This window comes from Lissotriton vulgaris, chromosome 7, assembly GCF_964263255.1.
Source record: "Lissotriton vulgaris chromosome 7, aLisVul1.2, whole genome shotgun sequence".
NCBI lineage: Eukaryota > Metazoa > Chordata > Amphibia > Caudata > Salamandridae > Lissotriton > Lissotriton vulgaris.
This window is the reverse complement of record NC_141695.1, coordinates 1,671,794,728-1,671,816,526: the sequence shown is the minus strand read 5'-3', so window position 1 is coordinate 1,671,816,526 and position 21,799 is coordinate 1,671,794,728. Positions and strand designations below refer to the sequence as shown.

The 21,799-nt window shown below is 44.1% G+C and overlaps 1 protein-coding gene across 2 annotated transcripts in view; it reads left to right on the top strand.

Moving 5' to 3' along the window:
• The first annotated feature begins 615 nt into the window (after nt 1-615).
• CSNK2A1 (casein kinase 2 alpha 1) overlaps nt 616-21,799 on the top strand; it is a 139,692-nt gene continuing 118,508 nt past the window's right edge. Inside the window, exon 1 of one of the 2 annotated variants that reach the window (XM_086932722.1) lies at nt 616-733. The gene's annotated coding sequence lies outside the window, so the exon portion shown is untranslated. The remainder of the gene's footprint in view (nt 734-21,799) is intronic. The other variant, XM_086932723.1, reaches the window with a different exon arrangement.

Sequence of the window (21,799 nt, the reverse complement as noted above, 5' to 3'; positions counted from 1 at the left end):
TTGAAACCACTCCGTACCGAAAGAATACACGGCAGCCATCTTTAAAACGACCGGCTAGACATGCCACGAAGGGCGCCAGAAAATTAAATATCACGCAGCATTGTTAGTCTTCGCAAAATAAGGAAAATTTGGTAGACGTGTCGCTCGTTTACAAAACGTGTATAACATTTTGAAATGAGCAACGTTGTACCAGTGTTTAATTAAAACTAGGATCATGCTCCTACAATTTGCGCATAGAAGCAATCCGCCGTTCTATATCATTTTAGATGCTTTCATTTCGAGGAATCGTATTACCACTCGCCGTGGCATAAGAATCAGCAGGCGCAAGAAGAAGGTTGGCCCAGTCCTGTCTTCTTTTACTTTCTATTGCTGGCCTTGCTGGTTGGCAAGGTCAATATACGTGCCAACCGCCGGTGTCTGCGTATTTTCTCACAACCGGTGTCCGATCATCTTTTGTGACAGCTTCTACTGCCTGCTGTATATTTTCCGCAACACAGGTTGACCTGTGGTTCGGCCTTAAGCCCAAATATTCCCCGTGCCCGTGACTTCTTCCAAACACAATATGGCGCGATTAGCGCTAGACGTGGGAAAAATGGCGGGCGGGAACACTTCCGCTTCCGTCCGGCCTCGCTGTGGTCCTTGCGGCTGTCGGCTGAGCGGTGTGTGGCTCCGCCATATTGTCTGTGTGAGGCCGGCAGGAAGCGGAGGCCGCGGGGCGGGGGAGAGGCGGCAGGTACTGGGGGTGTACACTTGGCTATGGGTCTTGGGGTTCAGTGGATTGGAGGTGAAAGACAGAGGTTCTCTGAATGGAGTAAGGGGCGGGCTCAATGTTGGGTTGTACCAACGCTTTGGGATGTGATAGCTAGGGGGCACTGACGCCTGTCATGGGGGAGGTAAAACGATGAGGTGGGGGCTTGTTGGGTTATGCCGTTCAGTACATAGTAGCGGAATAATCACTGAGAGTGGCCCCTTAGAATGGAAGAGTGGGACGACTGAACGTTCCAAGACATAGAGTAACGGGGTTCTAGTTCTCGTGTGCATGGGCTCACCAGCACTATGGAATGTCAGGGCGGGTGATTAAATATTGATTTGTGCTATGTATCCAACCCAGTAATAGTTACGTGTAAGTACCTGCTAGCTTGTGTGGCTACATATCTTGGGTATATGTTCCGCATATAGATTAATAGTGTGTGTGCTTGTTTGTCTATTCAGTTTTATTAGCAATAATTATGGAGTGGTGGTCTCCTTGGTGGTTATCAGGCAGCCTGTCAATTTTTATGATGCTCAATCTTTAGATTTCATGATATTTGTGGGTTTCATCGCTGCATACCATTAAGACCGTAGATTTTCGCATATGTATCCATTCCAGTGGTGCAATATAATGTTCGGATAGGGTGGGTGTACTCGCATTTTTGGTTTGCAGGCTCCCAGTATTGCTGAAAGTGAAGTGCTACCGTTGAGGGAAATTGATGCGCCTAACAATGTTTAAGAGGCGGTTTGCTAGCCACAGCTTTAGGTGTTAGATGGACCCCAGCGCATAACCTTATTACCAAACGCGCCTACATCTTTGCGCAGAGTCCTACAAGTGTTTACGCGAATATCATAATTGGACTGGAGCGGTGGGACGTTTGTCTCGGTATATGTAAAACAAAAAGTGTAGCTTTTGGCGTGAGTATTCCTGCAGTGCGTCATATAATAAGTAGGCAACCGCTTTTGATATATAATATAGACCATCCTGTCACTATACAGAAAAGGGGTAGGGTACAGCAGTGGAGGCTTGTACATTTCTCAGGAAGTCTTTAAATAATAAATGGCCTTTCCGACGAAGCACGTATTAGAATGATGGGCTAGTCGCACTTTTTGGGGGTTTTATCAGTCCAGCAGCTCTTGCGTTTGGGTTTCCAGGGCTTTATGATTCAATCATCGCAAGGTTTACATTTAATATAGGTTAATAAGATAATCTATAGAGGTTCTTGGTTATCTCAAGTTTTGTCTAAAATACTGAGGACATTGGTACAGATTAGTTGTGCATTTACCCCATTTCACATTTAATTAAAAAGTTGCACCATTAGTAACATGAGCGTTGCAGCAGGGGCATAGAGGTGTTAAGTGACGTGCGTTGGTACCCTGCATGTCGTGGTATGACAGAGGCTGTGTTATAAGGGACATGCGCCACCCCAGTTTATCCAGAGAAACAGGGAGAGGATTACAAAATTAAGTTGTGGCTTGTGAAATGAGTATTAAATAGTATTATAGCAAATAAATCGCAGAGCAAAATTCCACTGTTTGTTCGATCTAATGGCTGTAATTAAAGGATGTTGTCATTCCCGACCTTAGACGGATGACATGCTGGGTTTCCTTTACAAAAAGTTAATCTCGTGACTTGCAGATCTCCCAACATTTAACTCTCAGCCAACTTTCGGCTACTGTGCACTGCAAATTAGTAGTACGCCATTGCCATAACACATTGTGCATAATGGATACATACGTTCCACTTACTCATACGCGTTGACAGTGGTCGCGTTGGATTCCCCGTGATTTCAGTCCTTTCCATGTGGCAAAAACACACAACTCCTAATGGCATTTAGCCTCTTTTGCTGCGTGAGCATCACAAGAACAATTTGAATAATTCGACAAGAGGTACTCGACAGTAGACTAATGTTAGTTGCATTTCTGGTGAAATGTCACCTGACCTCTATTTTAGAGTAGAAGTGAAAGCAGCTCTCGAGGATTGTCTCAAAAATGAATAGACCAGTATGGAGTGCATGTTTTGGAAAGGTTTAAGCTTCATAATTTTTTATAATAATGTGAAAAATGACGATTTTGGTGTATGTACCATCCCATATCAAACTTATTAAAGGGGGAATGTTGCAGCATTTGATTTCTCGTACTTATGAGGACTTTCACCCAGACTTCATGGAAATACATGTTTGGTAGTGTGTGCCTAATAGGCTGTAGTAGGATAAATAGAGCAATAAGCTGTTAATTCGGTTGCTTAAGGACCGTTCTAGATCACCCAGTGTAGTGGGGCTAGATTCCTGGCAGATGTGTTGGTGGGTCATCTTTGGTGTATAGTGGCATAAAAGGACAAAGTCTGTTGGTACCAGAGCCTTAAAGTATGTTAGAAGACAAACAAGTTAAGGATAATCGGTCGCTGTACTATACAGACGTGGACATTTAGGGCCTCCAGCAAGGTCTGGAATGAAGAGGAATTAGTAGGACTGTATCTTTGTTGGTACCTCAGTAAATCTTAAATGAATTGCTCAATTTAAATGTGATTTTGACAAAAGGTTTGGTTACCCATCAACTGAAATTCTGCTTTGGGTCATAAGAGTAACATAGAGAGGCTTAAACTCACTGTGTAATCAGTTGGGTTAATTTTTGAGCACCACAGCACGCAATAGAATAGTAATGAAGTTTACTCTTTAATGGATGTTCATTATCAGTAATTTAAAGAATGCATGTTAGTAGTGGTGCACCCTAGATTAACTTGTAGAGATTAAGAGTTGGGAGGGGGCTTAGCTTTTGAAGGAGCCTTGCAACTCCAGTTTACTGGAGATTTTGTGGGGGTGATATTTCTAGTTTGTGTCTAACCCCAAAAGGCTGCAATTGTATTAGTACCATTACAATTTGGCTTTGGGCAAATCCCAACAGAACTCGGATTATTGATGTGGGTGAGTGTCATTTTGAGAGCATCTGCGATTCCACCAATGCAATATCAAGGTGGGGCGAGGGATTTACAGTGAGTATAAACTTCAGGATGAATGGGATTATTAGCAGTTGGCACTAACAGAATTTACAACAGCAGTGATGCTACTACTTTGGTGGTAGAGAATGGTTTAGAATAACACAGATTGGAAGCATTGGGGTATTGGGGTATTTTGGATTATTTCAAAGGTAGTCACCAATAAGTAATTTGGACAGCAGCAGTGTTAAAAATAATACATTAAGGTGGAAACTGAAGCTTTAGCGAGCTGCAGTCATATACCCCTCATAGGAATTGCTTTGAATTATTTTTGACTGATGGATGGTGAAGTAGTCTACAACTTTGTTTTGAACACCCAAGAAGATGATCAAATATTAATCACTACACTCTTGTAACGTGGTCAAGGCGCTGATAACTTGTTATTAACTGACTCAGTTTGGTTTAGAATCGTAATGTGGCTGTCTGCAAGTCTGGGATGCAATTAGTACTAGAACTGTTTGAGGAATGGAAGTACATAGTTCTTGTATGGGGGAGTCCTGCAGAGCTTCAAATATTTTGGATGTAAGAGGGATGTCTTACTCTGGGAGTATCCAATATCAGTGGGAGTGGAGAGAAATTCCTGAGCACATCCTCCGGAGTCAGTCAATATAACCACAGTGTGGTACTCAGTAACCGTTCATACTGTGGTCTCTAAATGCCTGTCAAATTTCTACTGAGAAATTTGCTTAAAAAATCCTATCTATAGGACGTGAGCCCTCACCCACCCCAACGTTGACATGCTTCATCAGCCTTTTTAAAAAAATATATTTTTATTGGAATAAAAGGTGCATTAAAAAGACATTAAGATTAATTTGATACAAACATACAAAGCCCGGACTTACGCCCAGCATAAAGTTGAAACCAATATACACAGAATCAGCATTAACAATCAGCGAGATAAATACATAGTTAATAAAAAACACTTTGCTAAAAAACAGTTCCCACCGGCCACCCCAGCTGAACATCTTAGGTATAACCTTAACATATACTACCTCCTATATTAGACTCTTGCTACTCTCCACTCTGTAATCGGGGCCCAGATACGTCGTCCCATCTCCCGTTTTTTTGCCGCCTTCAATTCATATAGACTGGACTCAATATTATGTATACCCAATAATCTGGATAGCCACATCTGGAAGGAGGGAGCGGTCACATCTTTCCAACCTGCAGAGATTAAAATCCGAAGCACTGCAACTGACATAAAAACTAGGGCCTCCTCGTCCTTCCCTAGATTCAGATTAGAGTCCGTTCCCAATAGCATCAGGGTAGGTGATAGATCGATCTTATGACCTAACAGCCCCTCCCAGAATTTCATTATCTCGTACTTTATTGTTACCAACCGATTACAGTGAAAAAACATGTGTAATATATCGGCTTGACCAACATTACATCTAGGACAGCTATCATCTTCCCTTACAACCCAGGCAAATAATTTGGTCGGTGTATGATAAAGGTTAAAAATTGTTTTTTAATGCTGAGCCTGGAGGTTGGAAGCCCAAACTATCGTTTTATTCATGCAGAGAGCAAGATCCAGGTCGACATCGGGATTCCCCAGTTTAGTTGCCCACTTACACTCCGTCCTCTCAATATCATCCTCAATCCTCTCAATAAGAAGATTATACACTACTTTGATCTTCTTGCATCCTCTAGCTAATACCTCGACCAGGGGGAGATCCAGCTTGGGGGACAGCTTTGGTCTTAAAACCATAAGGGTTCGAGCTATTTGACCATAGAGAAGCCAATTATTGGCTGGAATACCGAATCTACCCTGCAAAACATCAAACCCGAGTATCCTGTCCCCCTCCATAATGTCCCCAAGGGTCTTAACCCCCAATCCCTTCCAGACGTGAAGATTCCTATCAGCTCTCAGCTGAGGAAAAGGACTGGAGTAACTCAGATGTAAATAAGAATTCACCTTGGGGGCATTAAAGAATTTCAGGATAGATTTCCAAACTAACCATGCCCCTAATAAGGTCTTAAGTCGAGCCTTTTTTATAAACTCTCCGTTCAACTTCACACATCAACAGACCGGTTACCTTTCCCCCCCAACAGCATCTTAAAAATCTGTGGGGGGGCGGGTACACTGTGCCGCAAGACTTTCCATCCCGGTGCCCAGAAAAGAATAGGGGAGCATGGGCAGCCCTGGGGAGTTCCTCTCTTAATATTAATTTTATCCGATTTCTCTCCCATTACCATCACTCTTGCTATCGGATCTAAATACATAGCTTGAAGAGCTCTGATAATTTTCTCGCCAAATCCTCTCCCCGCCAAAATGCCCCAGAGAAAGCTCCAAGCAACTCGGTCAAACGCTTTCTCTGCGTCTAGCAGGATCATGGCCATCTCCCTAACCCCCCCAATGGCAGCCTGGGCATCAAACAATGAGATTGCTCTACATGTATGGTCTGTCGTACCCCGACCAGGGACAAACCCGTGCTGCTATGGGGAAACAAGACCGCCAATGACCCTGCCCATCCTTTTAGCCCATATCTTAGAATATAATTTGGTGTCCGCATTGATCAATGAAATCGGGCGATAGGACCCTGGTTTCTCACTCGGTTCCCCCTTTTTATGAAAGATTATAATATTCGTTTCCTTCCAGGAATCCAGGACCACACCTGAATACATGACCCCATTAAACAGATCTACCAAAAGACGAGCGATCTCGGATTCCATAGCTCTATAGTCCTTGAGGGGGAACCCATCTGGACCAGATGCTTTACCGGGGGCTAATTCCCGCAATGCAGCTATAACCTCACTTTGTGTAATGTCTTTGTCAAGTTCTTCTCTGGCTGCATCATCTAAGCAGAGGCCCCCGTCCACAAATTCTTCCCCATGGTTTCTACCAAGATCTTCCAAGTCATAAAGCCTCTGATAAAAGTTCTCGAACACCCTCAGTATGTCCTTTACTTCAGTATACTCATTCCCGCCCTCTTCTATACAAGAGATTGCATTCTTAGCTTTTTCTTGCCTTAACCGCAGAGCCAAAGCTCTCCCAGCTTGTTCCCCTGTTTCATATATTTTGGCCCTAGAGGATTGGAATTTAGCCAATTGCCTTCTGGGTTACTTCCTTCTGTAGTGCTGCTTTCAACGCCAATAATACATTTTGGCTTTCATTACTATCCTCCCCTGAAGCAATATCCCATACGTGTCGTTCTTCCGCTTTACCTAAATTCCCTATGAACTTCTCTACCTCACACCTATCCTCTTTTCTGAGCCCAGCTGAACAGCTTATAGTCTCCCCCTTAAAGCAGCTTTAAATGCCTACCAGACCCCATTCCGATAAGTGCTGTATCTGTTTGCTGCAAAAAATTAATCTACCCATTTAGTGAGATGGTCTGTGAACCTATTATCTACTAGTAATCTTCTTTCAAACATCCAGGTTGTCTTTTTCCTATCCACCCTTCCCAGATCATAAGTTATAACCAGAGGGTTGTGGTCCGAGATTAATCTCGGGAGTTTCGTAATATTCACTCTATTAATTTTGGAAGATGATATAAAATAGTAATCCAGCTTCGTATATCTCTGAGCGGGATTTGAAAAATATGTAAAACCATGATTCTGAGGTTCTTTAATACCCCACACATCCTGCAACCCATGTGAGCTAATAAGAGCCTGTACTGCCTTAAAAACTCTAGGTTTCCACCCAGAGTAAGGTGCTGTATTACCCCAATCTGCTGAGATATTGAGGTCTCCCACTACTACTAGAGGGGTAGGCCAGCTAACTAGCTCTGCTTCAAGGTGACCAAAAATCTCAGGGTCATCTTTATTTGATCCATAAATTACACTAAGCGTGAAACCCAATTCGGCTATTGCCCATCTTCCATTGCTATCCACTTTAATTTTCCTCGTTTTTCCCAAAGATGTTCGTACTAAGATAGCAACCCCCCTAATGGTTGTGGTTTGCGTTGAACATGCCACCAACTCAAACCCATTTAGGAGCAGAAAATTCCTCTTGGCCCATGGGAGGTGGGTCTCTTGTAGGCATAGAACATCTATTCTATTATATTTCACAAGATATGCCAATCTGTCTTTTCTTCCAGTCATTCATGCCCCCCACGTTAATTGTGCAAATTCTAATGTTTGCCATTCTGCTGAGTGAAGCCACCTACAGCAAGAAACTGATCCTTAATCATTCTCTTCTTAATCAAACTTATAGCTTGTCCAATAATGCACCATTTCTCCTTTTTCCCAGTTTTCCCCCAACCCCACACTTACCCCCTACCCTCCCTACTCTGAGAGGCGCTCAGACCTAGTCTGTGCGTGTGATGAAGCACGGTGATAGCGGTGAGGGCTTCAATATACCTATAGTTCAATAACCACATCCTGCGTGAAGCCCTAAAATCCCAAAAAGCAAAACAAAGCCAAAAACATATGAAGATCATCAGTTAGCCAAAAATCAACCAAACCAGCAGTCTGTCGCCACTGTACGATAATTAAACCTTCCCATCTAGTTAACCTAGAGAGTCCAAATATTCCTTCGCCTTTATTTCTGAAGAGTAAAACAATGTTCTCCCGTCATTAATGATTTTTAATTGTGCCGGGTTTATCAGGAATGCCTGCAGCTTTTTGTCCTAGAAGGGCTTAATCATTCCTCTTAATCGCCAGCGTCTTTCTACGGTCAAGTGACAGAAGTCAGGCCTGACAAAAAATGAGACCCCTTCACTACTTCGTTTGGCATTTGGCCTGGCTAAATCCGAAATAGCCTGTCTCAAAATGAAATAGCCGAGAAAGATCAGGACTGCCCTGGGTTTATCACCCTCCTTGGTGTTCCTTCTGATTTTCAAGTGGGTGCGGTGTACTCTCTGCACCTCAGTGGTCCAATTCCAGCTGCTCAACTCGGGGAATGCTTGTTCAAAGAGCTTAATGATGAACGCCCTGATGTCAGAGCCCTCGGCTCCCTCCGGGATTCCCAATACTCTTAGATTATTCCTACGAAGCCTGTTCTCCATCTCCTCAAGCTTCTACTGTATGTCCACTACTTGAGAGTATTGTGCATCAACCTTAGACACGGCCTCTGCAACCTCCGTCTCAGTTGATACTATCCTATCTTCTAGATTTGAGACTCTGTCCCGGGTATTTACACAGGCCTTTGAGAGCTTCCTGACCACGCCCTGCATCTTCCTCATGGCTGCCTGAGATTTCCGGTTGTCCTGGCGCGTTTCCTCCCTATGAGCAATAATTTCCCGATGTATTGTTTCTAATAGTGACATTTGGGCGAGCTCCGTAGCGGGACTACCCTTCAAGGGTAAATCGGAGGAATGATCCCAGCTCAGTACACGCTGGGTATGTGCCTGACTTTTAACCGCCCCTCCTAAGGCCTTTAAAGCAGTTGCTTGTTGATCGGTTTCAGGGTCGCTTTCTGAGTCCAAATAGGAGCTACACTCCTCATCCTCCTCGGACCAGCCGACGCCATCCGAGGGCGAGAAAAAGGCTTCACTTGGAGCATTCTCTCTCCCATCCCCAGCTCCACTGACTGCCAAATCGATGCTTTGAGCGTCTTTCCCTGCAGTGGTTCCCTGCTTCAGTGGTACTAGATAATCTGCCACAATTGTGTCCGTTTCTATCTGTACCAACCGTTGAGGATCAGCAATACGAGTCCCAGGGTCTGGAGATTCCATAAGCCCGTCCTTCTCCTCCAATACTACAGCAACATCTCCGGGGCCGCCAGCTCCCGCAGCAGTTGTCTCGCTGAACCTTGGCAGGCCATCGTCGTCAGCATACCCCCAAGTAGCACCTCCCAAGCGCTGCAGTCCACGCTCCAACAAGGTAACTCCTGGCTATATCTGGGTCTCCATTTGGCTCCGTCCGCTACCAGCCCTTACTGCTCCGCTGTTACGAACACAGCTAAGCGGCCGCCATCTTGCCTCCGTCCTATCCAATTCATCATCCTCATTGGTCTCTACTTACAAGTTTGGGTGTGCATGGCAGTCATGGTGGTGGATTATTGTAGGTCCATTATCCTATCTGACCTCCAAGTAAAGTGACAATATCCTGTCTTAGGGTTTTTATTTTATTTATTTTAGGAGTTTTATATAGCGCTAGCTGGACCCGAGGGTATCTGAGCGCTTCACAACATGTACACTTTATAGCAAAAAGACAGTACAGATAATTGATATAACATGAGGGTTCTGGCTGGGTAACAAACGCACACAGAAGGGAAGGGGAAGAGAGGAGGGTGTAGGACAAATGAAACAAGTCTCTGAGCGGATTCAATGTTCAGTCATGACGGTAGTCCAAAAAAAGTTTCTTGATTCGGGACGGTGTCGTCCATCTTTAGGAAAGGGAGAGGAGGAGAGCCTGCGAAAGTATTATTTTTTTTGGGTTGCTATCTGTTCCCTTGCGATCGTTCGAGGAAGAGGACTTTGAGTAGGTTCTTAAATTTTGGGAACAAGGGGGTCGTCCTGATGGGGGGGGGGAATGGAGTTCCAGATTTTAGGGGCGTTTCCAGCAAATATTTTGGCTGCGTTTTTTTCTTCTGTATTTTCAGCGGGATGAGTAGCATGGTGTTGGAACTCCTGAGGCTTCTGGACTGGCCGGCCCTTTTGAGTTTGGCGGCTAAGTTTTCAGGTTTGCCTGTGAGCAGGGCTGTGTGTGTGAGGCTGGCTGTTCTGAAGCTGTTTTGCAGCTCAAATGGGAGCCATTTAAGTTCTCTGATGACTGGAGTGATGTGCTCGAATTTCCTGGTTCCAGTGACAATCCTCACTGCTGCATTGAAGGTTGTCTTCAGGGGGGCGAGGTTTGATACTGCTGTCCCGGTTAGAGTTGCAATCCCATAGTCCATTATGGAGAGTACCAGTGCTTGGGTGACTTGTTGAAGGTCCTTGGGAGGGAGGGAGGGTTTGATTTTGTAAAGTATTTTCAGGTTGAGAAAGGCACTTCTGGCCGATCTTGAAATATGTTTTTTCATGTCCAGTTTCGGGTCTAGGGTGATGCCAAGAGATTTTACTGAATCCGCCAGGGTAAGGTTGCCGTTGAGGGCGTCAATAGCTTTGAGCCATTCTTCAATTTGGGGGTTGTCATTTTTGTTGGAGATGAGGAGCAATTCCGTTTTCTCTTGGTTGAGTTTCAGGTGATTATTTGTGACCCATAGTTGCACCTCTTTGAGCCTGTTAAGTCTCTGGATGTCATCAATGGAAGTGGTTTCCAGTTAAAGCTGCGTGTCATCAGCATATAAGTGAAAAGGGATGTTGGATTTCCTGAGTAGAGCAGTGAGGGGTTCCGTGTAAATGTTGAAAAGCTGAGGGGAAAGTACAGATCCTTGGGTGACACCTCTGATGACGGGTGGAGGTCGGACTCAAAGTTTTTAATTTTGATTTTTTTGTGAGCAGTTGTGGAGAAAGGAGTGAACCAGTGGAGGACTGTCGTGGTATATTGTTAAAACAGTCCAGGATTTTATTGGTTTTGTATATTAATTTTTGTTCACCAAATACAGTGCTCTTTGTGCTGAGGGTATTTAAGTTCTGAAAACAGCCTACTGAATGTTTGGGCTAGAATGAGGCCTAAATAAGTCACTCTCCCTCAGGGATGAAACATTCCTCTGTCTTTTTTTAACTACACATACTGAGAAAAATAAAGCTGTTAGTCGTAGGTAATTTTACTTTCCTCATTTACCTTCTGTTTTCATCTATTGACGATCCACAGCAGTGTTTGCACACCCACACTGGACACCTTAAGAGCTCCTCTGCTCATCAGGGTTGCAATCCACATTGGTAACAATCCTAACCTACGACTCAAGAAGCATGCTGCTTTTTGGGTGTGTTAGGGCATACGTCCTATAAATCTGAATTTTATTTTGAGAAATTATCCTTCTAGAAATGTGAGACATTTAGAGACCATTATTTGTGCAGATCCTGAGTACTTTGTTGTTGTTTTGACTGAAGTGTTCACTCAAGTGACGTCTATCACAATTTCGATGAATGCAAAAGCACTCTTACAAAAGATATTGGGAGAAGAACCTAGGCCTAAGTAGCAGAACATCTGGGTGACACTGGCGCCAGAGTGGTCAAGCTAACTATACCCCAGGCATGATAGAATTCCTGTCCTTAGGAGATTGGATGTCTGACATAGACTGGTGTCGGAGAGCAGAGCGGGCAGGTGTACCAACAGAGGGGATGCCCAAAAAATGGGGGAAAGTATGGGGGGCTTGGAGGGATTTCCGAGGATTCTAAAGATCAAACAGGAAAAGGGTAACTCGATAAGTATTATACATGTGAGTTTTTTTAGCTTAATTCAATTGTGTGGCGGTGAATGAAGTCTGGAAAATGTTTCACTTACTCATGCTTTCAAATTGCTTATTTGCACTGTATCGAGTACAATGTGTTTATCACCCGTATATGCAGTATGATGTAAATAAGATTTGTATATTCTGAGAGTATACAGAAGAAAGTTAAACTAGATGTATGATTACAGCTTTTAGTGCTTTGGCACAAGAGTCATCAGTATTTATTTCGATGCATTTAATTGTGAATGAACTATGACTTGGAATCATTGGTTATTGAGATATTTAGCAATGTTGAGGCAACAGAAGAAGAATTTGTGTGGGTGGGTGCTGTCCAGGCAGTGGCAGATTGCTTTCCAGCACCACCAGACATGAAGGGGTCAGTCACATCATTGGTGTAGTCAAGCAGGATTTAATGTAATAGTTGTATGTGGTAAATTATACCGTTGTCCTCCCAGCAAATTTAGGTAGGTTTGCTAATGTTTTGGACCAAAAGCATTATTTTGAAATCCATTGATTCTTAAAATGGGGCTCTAGAAACACTGGAATGTTATGTATTGTGGAAATCAAGCTTGTTCACAGTTTTTGTTGTTGTAATTTACTACAGAGTTTTAACCGATTCTAGGTGCTACAATAAATCACAAATGAAAACCTGTCTTGGATGTGCTGGGTGTTATTGTTTTTTTAACTGTTTGAGTCATTACTGTTTATGCTTCTTTTGGTATCCAGACCTATAGACCCTGATGGAGAACAAACGCATTTATGGTGCTTGATTTTCCCATGTTTAGAGCTTAGCTGTCAGCAGGACATATCTAATTGGCTTATTTTTCACGTCTCTTAGGGCATGTGGTTAGTACCAATACGTTTCATAAGTATATTTTGGTAATGCAATTCTTTTGTCCCCCACATATCAGGTTGTTACTTTCTGCAAATGTATACATGTTGGTGTAAAATTTCATACTTTTAATTTTGAATAAACTCGAGTATGCTCCAAAAAGAAAAATGCAAAAACCACAGTTGATGGACAGAATGCAGAACAATGTTATACATTCACCCCAGTACAGAGATCTGGGCCTAAATCCATCGTTTTTTTTTGCACTCCACACCACCCCAGTTCAGACATACTGAACATATATACAGACAGCCATATGCAAATCAGTCTGACCCTGTGCCTCATGGGAACAGTCCAGCCCGAACTGCCAAGCCATGCCTTCCCTGGACTGGTAACAAGCTTCCGAGGACAGGTTTCTGGCATTCCAGCCGTCTTCAGCTTGAATCCAATGGTGTGGAGTTCAAATAGAAACATGGCATTTCCATTAAACAAAAGTCTCTATATACTAGGTTTTGTTTTGAAGTAAAACTTTTGGTCCCCCAATTAATAGTTGGTCGGTCAGTTGCATCAGACTCGCATTCTGCCTTAAATGTACGTGTTATTACATGCCAGGATGCAGATCTTATATTAAGGATTTCCGCCGTCGCCATAGGAGTGGGTACAACCGTACCATTGATACCAAAGTATGCTAAGAATTGCCACCAAGAACCCAGGGTCAAAATTATGCCTGAAGTGGCTAGTGTCATGCCACGGGTGCCCTATTTTTGCCAACATTCACAATTATTCAGACAGGGTTGGCCTTAGTGAATGGATGCCCATTCTTCATAGATTTTTCACTATTAGGATAGGGGCAGCAATTTTCCAGACATGGGCACACATGCCATGAATGCCTGCAGTAAGCTAGTACCATGCTGTCATATTTGGGCACCATTGTGTTATTGATGTGCACTCTTTCCTAAGAATTCCATCGTTATACTGCAGCTAGCATTATGCCAGAGATGGACATCATCGCGCAATGAAATCCCATGGCATCGCAGTAACATGCCACTAATGCCCACTATTTCAAAAAAATCTTTTACCAGCTTCATTCGAGGGTTAGGTCCCTACCTAACTAGACAGTCTAACTGAGGCTGGGAGGAAGAGTGAAACTGGAGAGACGACAGATTGCCAGGCTTAGAGACACCTTCTCTATCACACAATAAGATATGGAGTTGAAACATGTCCACAGACATGCAACTCTTCTACACTGTCTCTGCTCCAGGTCCCTCAGATGGACAATTCATTGAACCATGGCTGCACAGTCTTTTTGGGCAGGGGCAGCCTCGTATGTCTGGCTTCATGCTTAATCACAGTTTAATTAACCCCCCCTTCATTTAGTTTTATCTTGAGGAAATATCATTGAAAATGTTGGATGTATAGTAGCACCGTTTTTATTTTCACACCTAGCACTTGCACCATACGCTAGGCAGGAATGGGGCCAACAAAGGAGGTGGCTGACTTTGAAACAATGGAAACTTCTTTTCCCTTTCCCTGACAAGCTAGTGGTAGCTTCCTGATGTTTTGCAGGCTTCACTATTGCTTGACATAAAACATTTGTATTCCAAGTCATGAAACGCATGTCCCTTTTGCCTCTACCCATTATCTGGTATGATTAATCCTAGAACAGTGGTTCCCAACCTGTGGTCTGGGACACCTGGGGGTCCGCAAAGCCTCCTCAGGTTGTCCATGACTACTTAGATAATTACATAATATTAACAGATCGATAAAGTGTACATAAATAAAGAAGCTAAATATACAATTCAAATTTTGAAAATGTACAGTAAATTTGAAGGATTTGAAACGGGGGACTAAAAATTAAATTGGTATCCTCAGATTGATTTGTGGGAGCAGTGCAAATGCATCACAGATTATAGTATGGATGATGAGTGGCCTCAAATGAATTTAGAAAAGCTCCAACATTTATATTACAATTACAATTTGTAGAATTTTGTTTGCGAAATAAATACTATTTGACATTTGTTTATTTGTTTGAATGTTTTTGTGTGTATTGTTTTACTGTTCAAATAATCTATAGTGCTTAGACTGGGGCCCTCAGCAGTCATGACTCTGTGGGACCAGTAATGATTGGGGGGGGGGGGGGTTCTTCTGGGTTCCACCATTGATGAATTGGGGGTCCCAATAAGTCAAAAGGTGGAGAACCACTGTCCTAGAGTGAAGTAATAGGATTACCCTGACCATCTAGTATCCAATTACTTAAGCATGTGATGGAAGTAGGCAGTTGGCTTGCTCCTTTCTCTAGTGCAAAGATTTATATGAATCTTGGCTGGCACTGTTGGAATTAGTGGATTATCAAAAATGGTCTTTGATTTCCAGTCGGTCACATTATTTGTAGACTAACTTGAAGACCTCGATCTGTTTACATGAATATGCTACTTCAACAGCATCAGTGGTCTGTTAGAGGCTGGGATTAGATGTCTTGTGTAAATGATGCTGTTCTGGAGGAGTTTTCTCTTGAATTTATCGTCCTAAAAATAGGATGAATGATTCATAATCTCTTCGCTTGTGCGTAATTTGTAAATTGTGAGCCAGCTGCTGGCTCTTCTGGAGGAGGCATTTTTTTAGGTGAGCATCTAGCAAGATAGTTGCCAACGTGAAAGAAACTCTTCTATTGCTGGAGTTTTAAGGCACCTTTCTGGTAACCTGGGGGTTCCATTATGAAGGTGGATGGCGTTCAATTTCTATCAAAAACAGTTGTTTAAATTAATGTAGTGGCCATACTCTGAAACTTCTTTTTTTGAATTCGTTTCTTGGGTTTTAACAATTATGGCTTTTTGACTGTGTACATCAGTGTAAGACAAAACAGTCACAAGAAAGTGCACAGTTCTCGTGATCATCAACGTACATTTTGTTATTTCATTCTGACATAACTGTTCAGTCCATTCCAGTGTACATTTTACTGTTTCACTATGTTAGCACTGGATAGTCTGTGGTAAAAGGACTGTCGGGGGGGGGGGGGGGAGGGAGGGAGTCTGCTTGTTGCTCTTAAATCGTCAGCGATTCTGATTCCTGTGCGGCTGTATCTTGCCGCCCATAGGCTCATATGGATTTGTCGCTGCTAAGTGGACTTCCCGATGTTGCCATGTCTATTCTTCCCTATAGGTGTTCCCAAAAAACTGTTGGCGGCTTTGCCTGTCAACACTAACTTGCAAACTTTTAACTGTTGGGTTGACCTAAGGGGAGCTAATTTACCCAGTATCTATGAAGTTGATGGTATCATCCCTTTAGTCGCGTGTGGAGGTGTGATAGTGCGTATGCGGAAGGAGGGTCGGGTGTGATCCTCAGCAGTTTTTCCTACTACGTCCAGAGGGGTATTCCCTGCATGTCTGGTACCTAGGGTTGACTCTGGAGTGACAGGTTCTCTTGAGGTGCTTCTTCGTTAGGACTAGCAGAAGGGGCCCGTGATGTCTCTGGTTGTGACTCTCTAGGGGTCTCCGGCTGGCTTGTTTCATGTGTAAAAGTATGTAGCAATTGTGCTCATTCCAGGGAGATAGGATGTTTACGGGTTCCCTTTAATTCTTCCTCCCTGAGTGTCTGATCCTCTGCCTTTCCCCATTTTTAGGTCTCGCTTAGCGAATGCAGCACAGCTGCTTCGCTTGGTGAGCTCTATTGCTGTGGCTTTCGTTCGCAAAGGGAGACAGGAGGTGGCACGCGCGGACAGGGGATCTACACGCGCATGGACAGCAGATGTGCACTCCGTACGCGTGCACATCTCCTGTTCCCGGAGGCTGGCAGCACGCGCATCGCATGCTTTCAGCCCCCCCCCCCCCCCCCCCCCCCCACTCCCCTTTGTTGGCTTCCGCAGTCCTTCCTCTTAACAGTGACATGCCTCCCCGTACTTTGCTGCAGGGTGTTGAAGATATATGAAGCTGCAGGAGGCGGGAACCTCAGGCAGACAGTGTTTTTAAAAGAGAGAAATGAAGGCTGTTTCACGTAATAAAACACTACCAACCCCGACGTCTGAAACTACCTGAACTTTCGTCAGATATAAATAAGCATTGTTAGTGCCTATGATCGCAGGCTGACTGAAGTAGTGAAGACGGGTGGGATTTCTCTGCTTGTAAATGAAAGGCTGCCAAGCACACCAGCACAATAAAAACACCAACAAAAATCGGTTCAGCAATCTCTAAGCGCATAGCTAACTGCTGCCCGGCCCCTTCCGTAAATCATTTCACCCACCTCCTGGACTGTGTCGAATCGAACGGAGATGGAGCGCGCGCACATCTGTGCACCAAAACCTGCCCCTTCCAGGCGAAGACAGAAGGCTGATTTGAGGCAACTCTGAGGCACCTCGATTAATCAATTTCCGTGCAATAGGAAATGCCTGGTACAATCACCCTTCACTATTCTCTTAAAAGTGGGCCCCACATGCTGCGTGCGGACACCCAGAAACCAGGGTAGAGAGCTTAGAGCGGAAAAGCACCTCATGCCAATGGGTAAGCCGGGCGAGATAGGTCAGGCCTAGGAAACGCAAGACCAGGATCTCTGCTTCCACGTGCACATGGTGTGATCCTGGACAAATGCTTTCGGCTTCCCGTTTTCTCAGACCTGCAAGATTGTGAGCGCCTAGATGTGATCTGGATGGCGAAGAGCGCTATGCAAGAGAGGCATGAGAGAATGAGAAACGCAGACACAGAGAAGGAAACAGTGTATTTGTAACCCTGAGTCTGATGAGAGAATGTTTAGACATGGACTCAGTAAGGCCCGAAAGTCGAGCTACACCTTCCCGATGAAACCCAAACAGGCAGAAGTGCATCTGAGGCTCCATGTGGCTTTTATGGAAAAGTCGTGACAACAGCCTCACATTATTTGCATATGATTGGCCCACTAAGGCGTAAAAGAGAAGAATAGTGCAAGACTTTATACCCAGCAGCACAAAGTTCCAGTCATTCTTATCACACCCTTTGGCTTTCATTTGATTAGGATTGTGTACGACTGTCAAGTGAGCGCTGAGACTACCAGCTTCTCTTTTGCTGAAGGCGGTGCATTTGTGATGTCTTTTTAGGTCGAGCAATTTATTGCTCGAAACCTATCACATGCATGTGAGCAAACTCTCTTGAACAAGCCGGATTTCCTACAATGCATGTTGTGTACTAAAGCGTAAAAGCTTCCCCAGGCGCACGCTTGGCCTCACACACACCCCATATGCCTGCTCCCCCTCCCCCCACGCCTCGCACCAGACTCCCCCGCCGCTCGCCATATGCTTGTTCCCTCTCACTGACAGCCTGCGGCCACTGATCACAGTTAAGGCTTTGATCTATCTCACACCCCTCTCCCACTCCCTCCTCCCACTTGCTCCTACGGACCATGTAAAGGAGACAACACTGGAACAATGGCTGCCTCGCCAGGAATGGCCTTCTGTCGACCTCTTACATCCTCCAGACATGGCTGAGGCAGCTTCTTCCTGCAGTTTGTTCTTAGGTCCATGCACACCACAACTTCGCCTTGCTTTGTTGTATTTTTACATTGTTAATGTTCACATTTGTTCGCAATTCGCCATGTGCCTTTCGTTTCTGTCTCACTCTCTCCTACCCCTTCACTGTCTTGGCCTCTCTACTCTTCCTCTATTTCTGTTTCACTCTCTCCTGCCCCTTCACTGTCTTGGCCTCTCCACTCTTCCTCTATTTCTGTCTCACTCTCTCCTGCCCCTTCACTGTTTTGGCCTCTCCACTCTTCCTCTATTTGTCTCACTCTCTCCTGCCCCTTCACTGTCTTGGCCTCTACACTCTTCCTCAGTTTCCAGCTCACTCTCTCCTGCCCCTTCACTGTCTTGGCCTCTCCACTCTTCCTCAGTTTCCGCCTCTCTCTCCTGCCCCTCCACAGTCTTGGCCTCTCCACTCTTCCTCTATTTCTGTGTCACTCTCTCCTGCCCCTTCACTGTCTTGGCCTCTCCACTCTTCTTCAGTTTCCGCCTCACTCTCTCCTGCCCCTTCACTGTCTTGGCCTCTCCACTCTTCAGTTTCCACCTCACTCTCCTGCCCCTTCACTGTCTTGCTTCTGTTTATTGTATTTGCACAAATCTAATATCTTGGTCTATTCCGTTTCAATAATCAGGCATTTTTGTTTATTAGGTGTTTGTTTTTTATTGGTTTATTTATAGGCACTTTCTATCTATCGCCCTCCCACTCTATGTATCGCCCTCACTCAGCACCACCACTCAGGGGCACCACAGCATCAATCTGTGCAACCATTCAACAACTGGTTCAAATATGTTCTCTCAATGTCTCAAACTTTATTACAAATGTCACAAAAAGATGTTAATATTTCACTTCTGTTCTTGGATTTTCGTCACAATAAAATACACTTAACACAATCTTCACAAAAGTTTAAGCTATTGCTATTAATTACAATAACTTTTATTTAGGTATTTAAAAAAATTAAAAGCCATTGTTATTTATTATAATTAAACAGCAGGGGGTGGTGATGGACAGAGTTTCTGAATTAAGCAGAATACTCTCACCCAGTCAAGAGATCAGGGCTTAATCCAACACCGTTTTTTAGCTCACTGCACCATCCCAGCTCAGAACCTGGCTATATGCAAATTAGTCTGTCCCTGGCCCAGTGTATCATGGGAACAGGGCAAACCAAACTACCAAGCCAATTCTTTCACTGGGAAGGAAACAAGCTACCGGGGACCGGTTTCTGGCATTTCAGCCGTCTTCGGCCCGGCTTGCTTGAATCCTGATGGTGCAATGAGCAAGGGACTCACATCTGAGTATACCCTTCCGCGCTTATGGTGGACAAAATAATTAAACGGCAGGGGGTGGTGATGGACAGAGTTTCTGAATTAAGGCTCTGAGCTGGGATGGTGCAGTTAGCTAAAAAACGGTGTTGGATTAAGCCCTGATCTCTTGACTGGGTGAGAGTATTCTGCTTAATTCAGAAACTCTGTCCATCACCACCCCCTGTTTAATTATTTTGTCCACCATAAGCGAGGAAGGGTATACTCGGACGTGAGTCCCTTGCTCATTGCACCATCAGGATTCAAGCAAGCCGGGCCGAAGACGGCTGAAATGCCAGAAACCGGTCCCCGGAAGCTTGTTTCCTTCCCAGTGAAAGAATTGGCTTGGTAGTTTGGTTTGCCCTGTTCCCATGATACACTGGGCCAGGGACAGACTAATTTGCATATAGCCAGGTTCTGAGCTGGGATGGTGCAGTGAGCTAAAAAAACGGTGTTGGACTAAGCCCTGATCTCTTGACTGGGTGAGAGTATTCTGCTTAATTCAGAAACTCTGTCCATCACAACCCCCTGTTTAATTGTTATTTATAGCAATACATCAAAGTCACGTAAATACAACACATATTGCATTACAACTGCTATAGGTGTCACATTTGCGAAAGTTAAAACTTTTGGCATTGTAAATGACAAAGCTATTAATTTAGCTATTTTCAAAACCAACACAGAAATAAAAAAATTGTCATTTACAATACCAAAAGCTAAAAATTTCCTAATGCGAGACCTTTTGCATTGCAAATGCTTGTTTAGACTAGAAGCCATAGTGTGAGCTGTTCTCCGTGCGGTTGTTCCCTAGAGCACCATGAATTAAATATTGCACATTTTTTGGTTCAGATTACGCGCCACTTTTGAGCTTCTGCCTGCTTGCAGTGGTGTTTGTCTTTTTTTGCCAACAGCATCAGTGAGGTTGTTCGGCATTGGTGTCAAATAAAGCTTAATTACAGAGCCTGGCTGTCAATAACGTTGCTGACCCTCAAACAGGGCACAATATGTCCATGATTGAGGAAAGTTTTTGAGAAATCGCTACCTTTGCTTGATAGTATCATGTGTAACATGACATTTTATTTAGAGTATGACCACACACAAAGACACTGCTCGAGACCTCTGTTACTTTAAAGTGTATATTCCTTATTGAGGCTGTGGATATGCAACCATTGCCTTGACCTTTATTCTCAAGTGGAATCCAAAAGTGAAGTTTCATAAGGGGCTGTGCTGTGTGTAACTGATCACAGAGACTGGGAAATGGCATTTTCTCTTTCAAGATGTCCACAAGAGAGATATTCCCCCATCCAATGATTCATTATTCAATGATTCATTACTCTGCATCCAGGCTCATTTTGGGGTGGAAGGCTCTGAAAACATTTAATCAATAATATAAGAACCCCCATGACTGCCTATGAAAGTGTCCGCATATTCACCTGGCCAGCCACCCAGGGACCTCCCTAACTAAGGTCAAATTTGGGGCCGGAAATGCTATAGGAGGCTGCTTGACTCTGAACAAGTGTGATTGTTACATAAGGGGCTAAGGTTTAACACTTGGATGGCTCCAGGGCTGAGAAGCTCTTCCTCAATACTGCGTGGGTGGTTGCCAAGAGGAACATCGCTGCTCACTGGCTGGACACTGCCCCTCCCACTCTACGGCGTTGGCGCCGGGAGGGTGGATTGGTGTGCTGCGCAGGAGCGGCATTTATACGTAGCCAGGGTGTGTCCCGAGAAATTTCATTGCATGTGGGGGAAATGGGTTGGGGTACTCGACGAATGAGATGTGGTCCGCTCTCCATTTGCAAGTGGATATGTTATTCTTGATTTCCTTGTGGCCTTGATGTCACTGCGATGTGTTTTATCCCCTTTTCTGTTAATGTATAATGTAGCTCTGAATGGTGCTGTTTGTTGTCGAATTCAAAACTCAATAAAATTGATTGTCAAAAAAGGTTCAACACTTGGGATGAGTTATAATAATTTTTAGGTCGAGACTAGGCATCATACGCTGCTCTGTGAGGCATGCTGTATACAGGTAGGCACTTGAAGCTCCGGACATTTCCCCGCCCATCTTTTTAATTGGCTCCTTTAAGTGTCCTTTCTAAATCGTTGCATTTGATTCATGAATATGCTTAGTAGTCCCTCCTTGGTACCACTGTGTCTGCATTTGTAACCTCCCCTGAAGACTGGACTTTTTACTTGTGTTACACGGTCTGTTCTATCTTGTCTGTG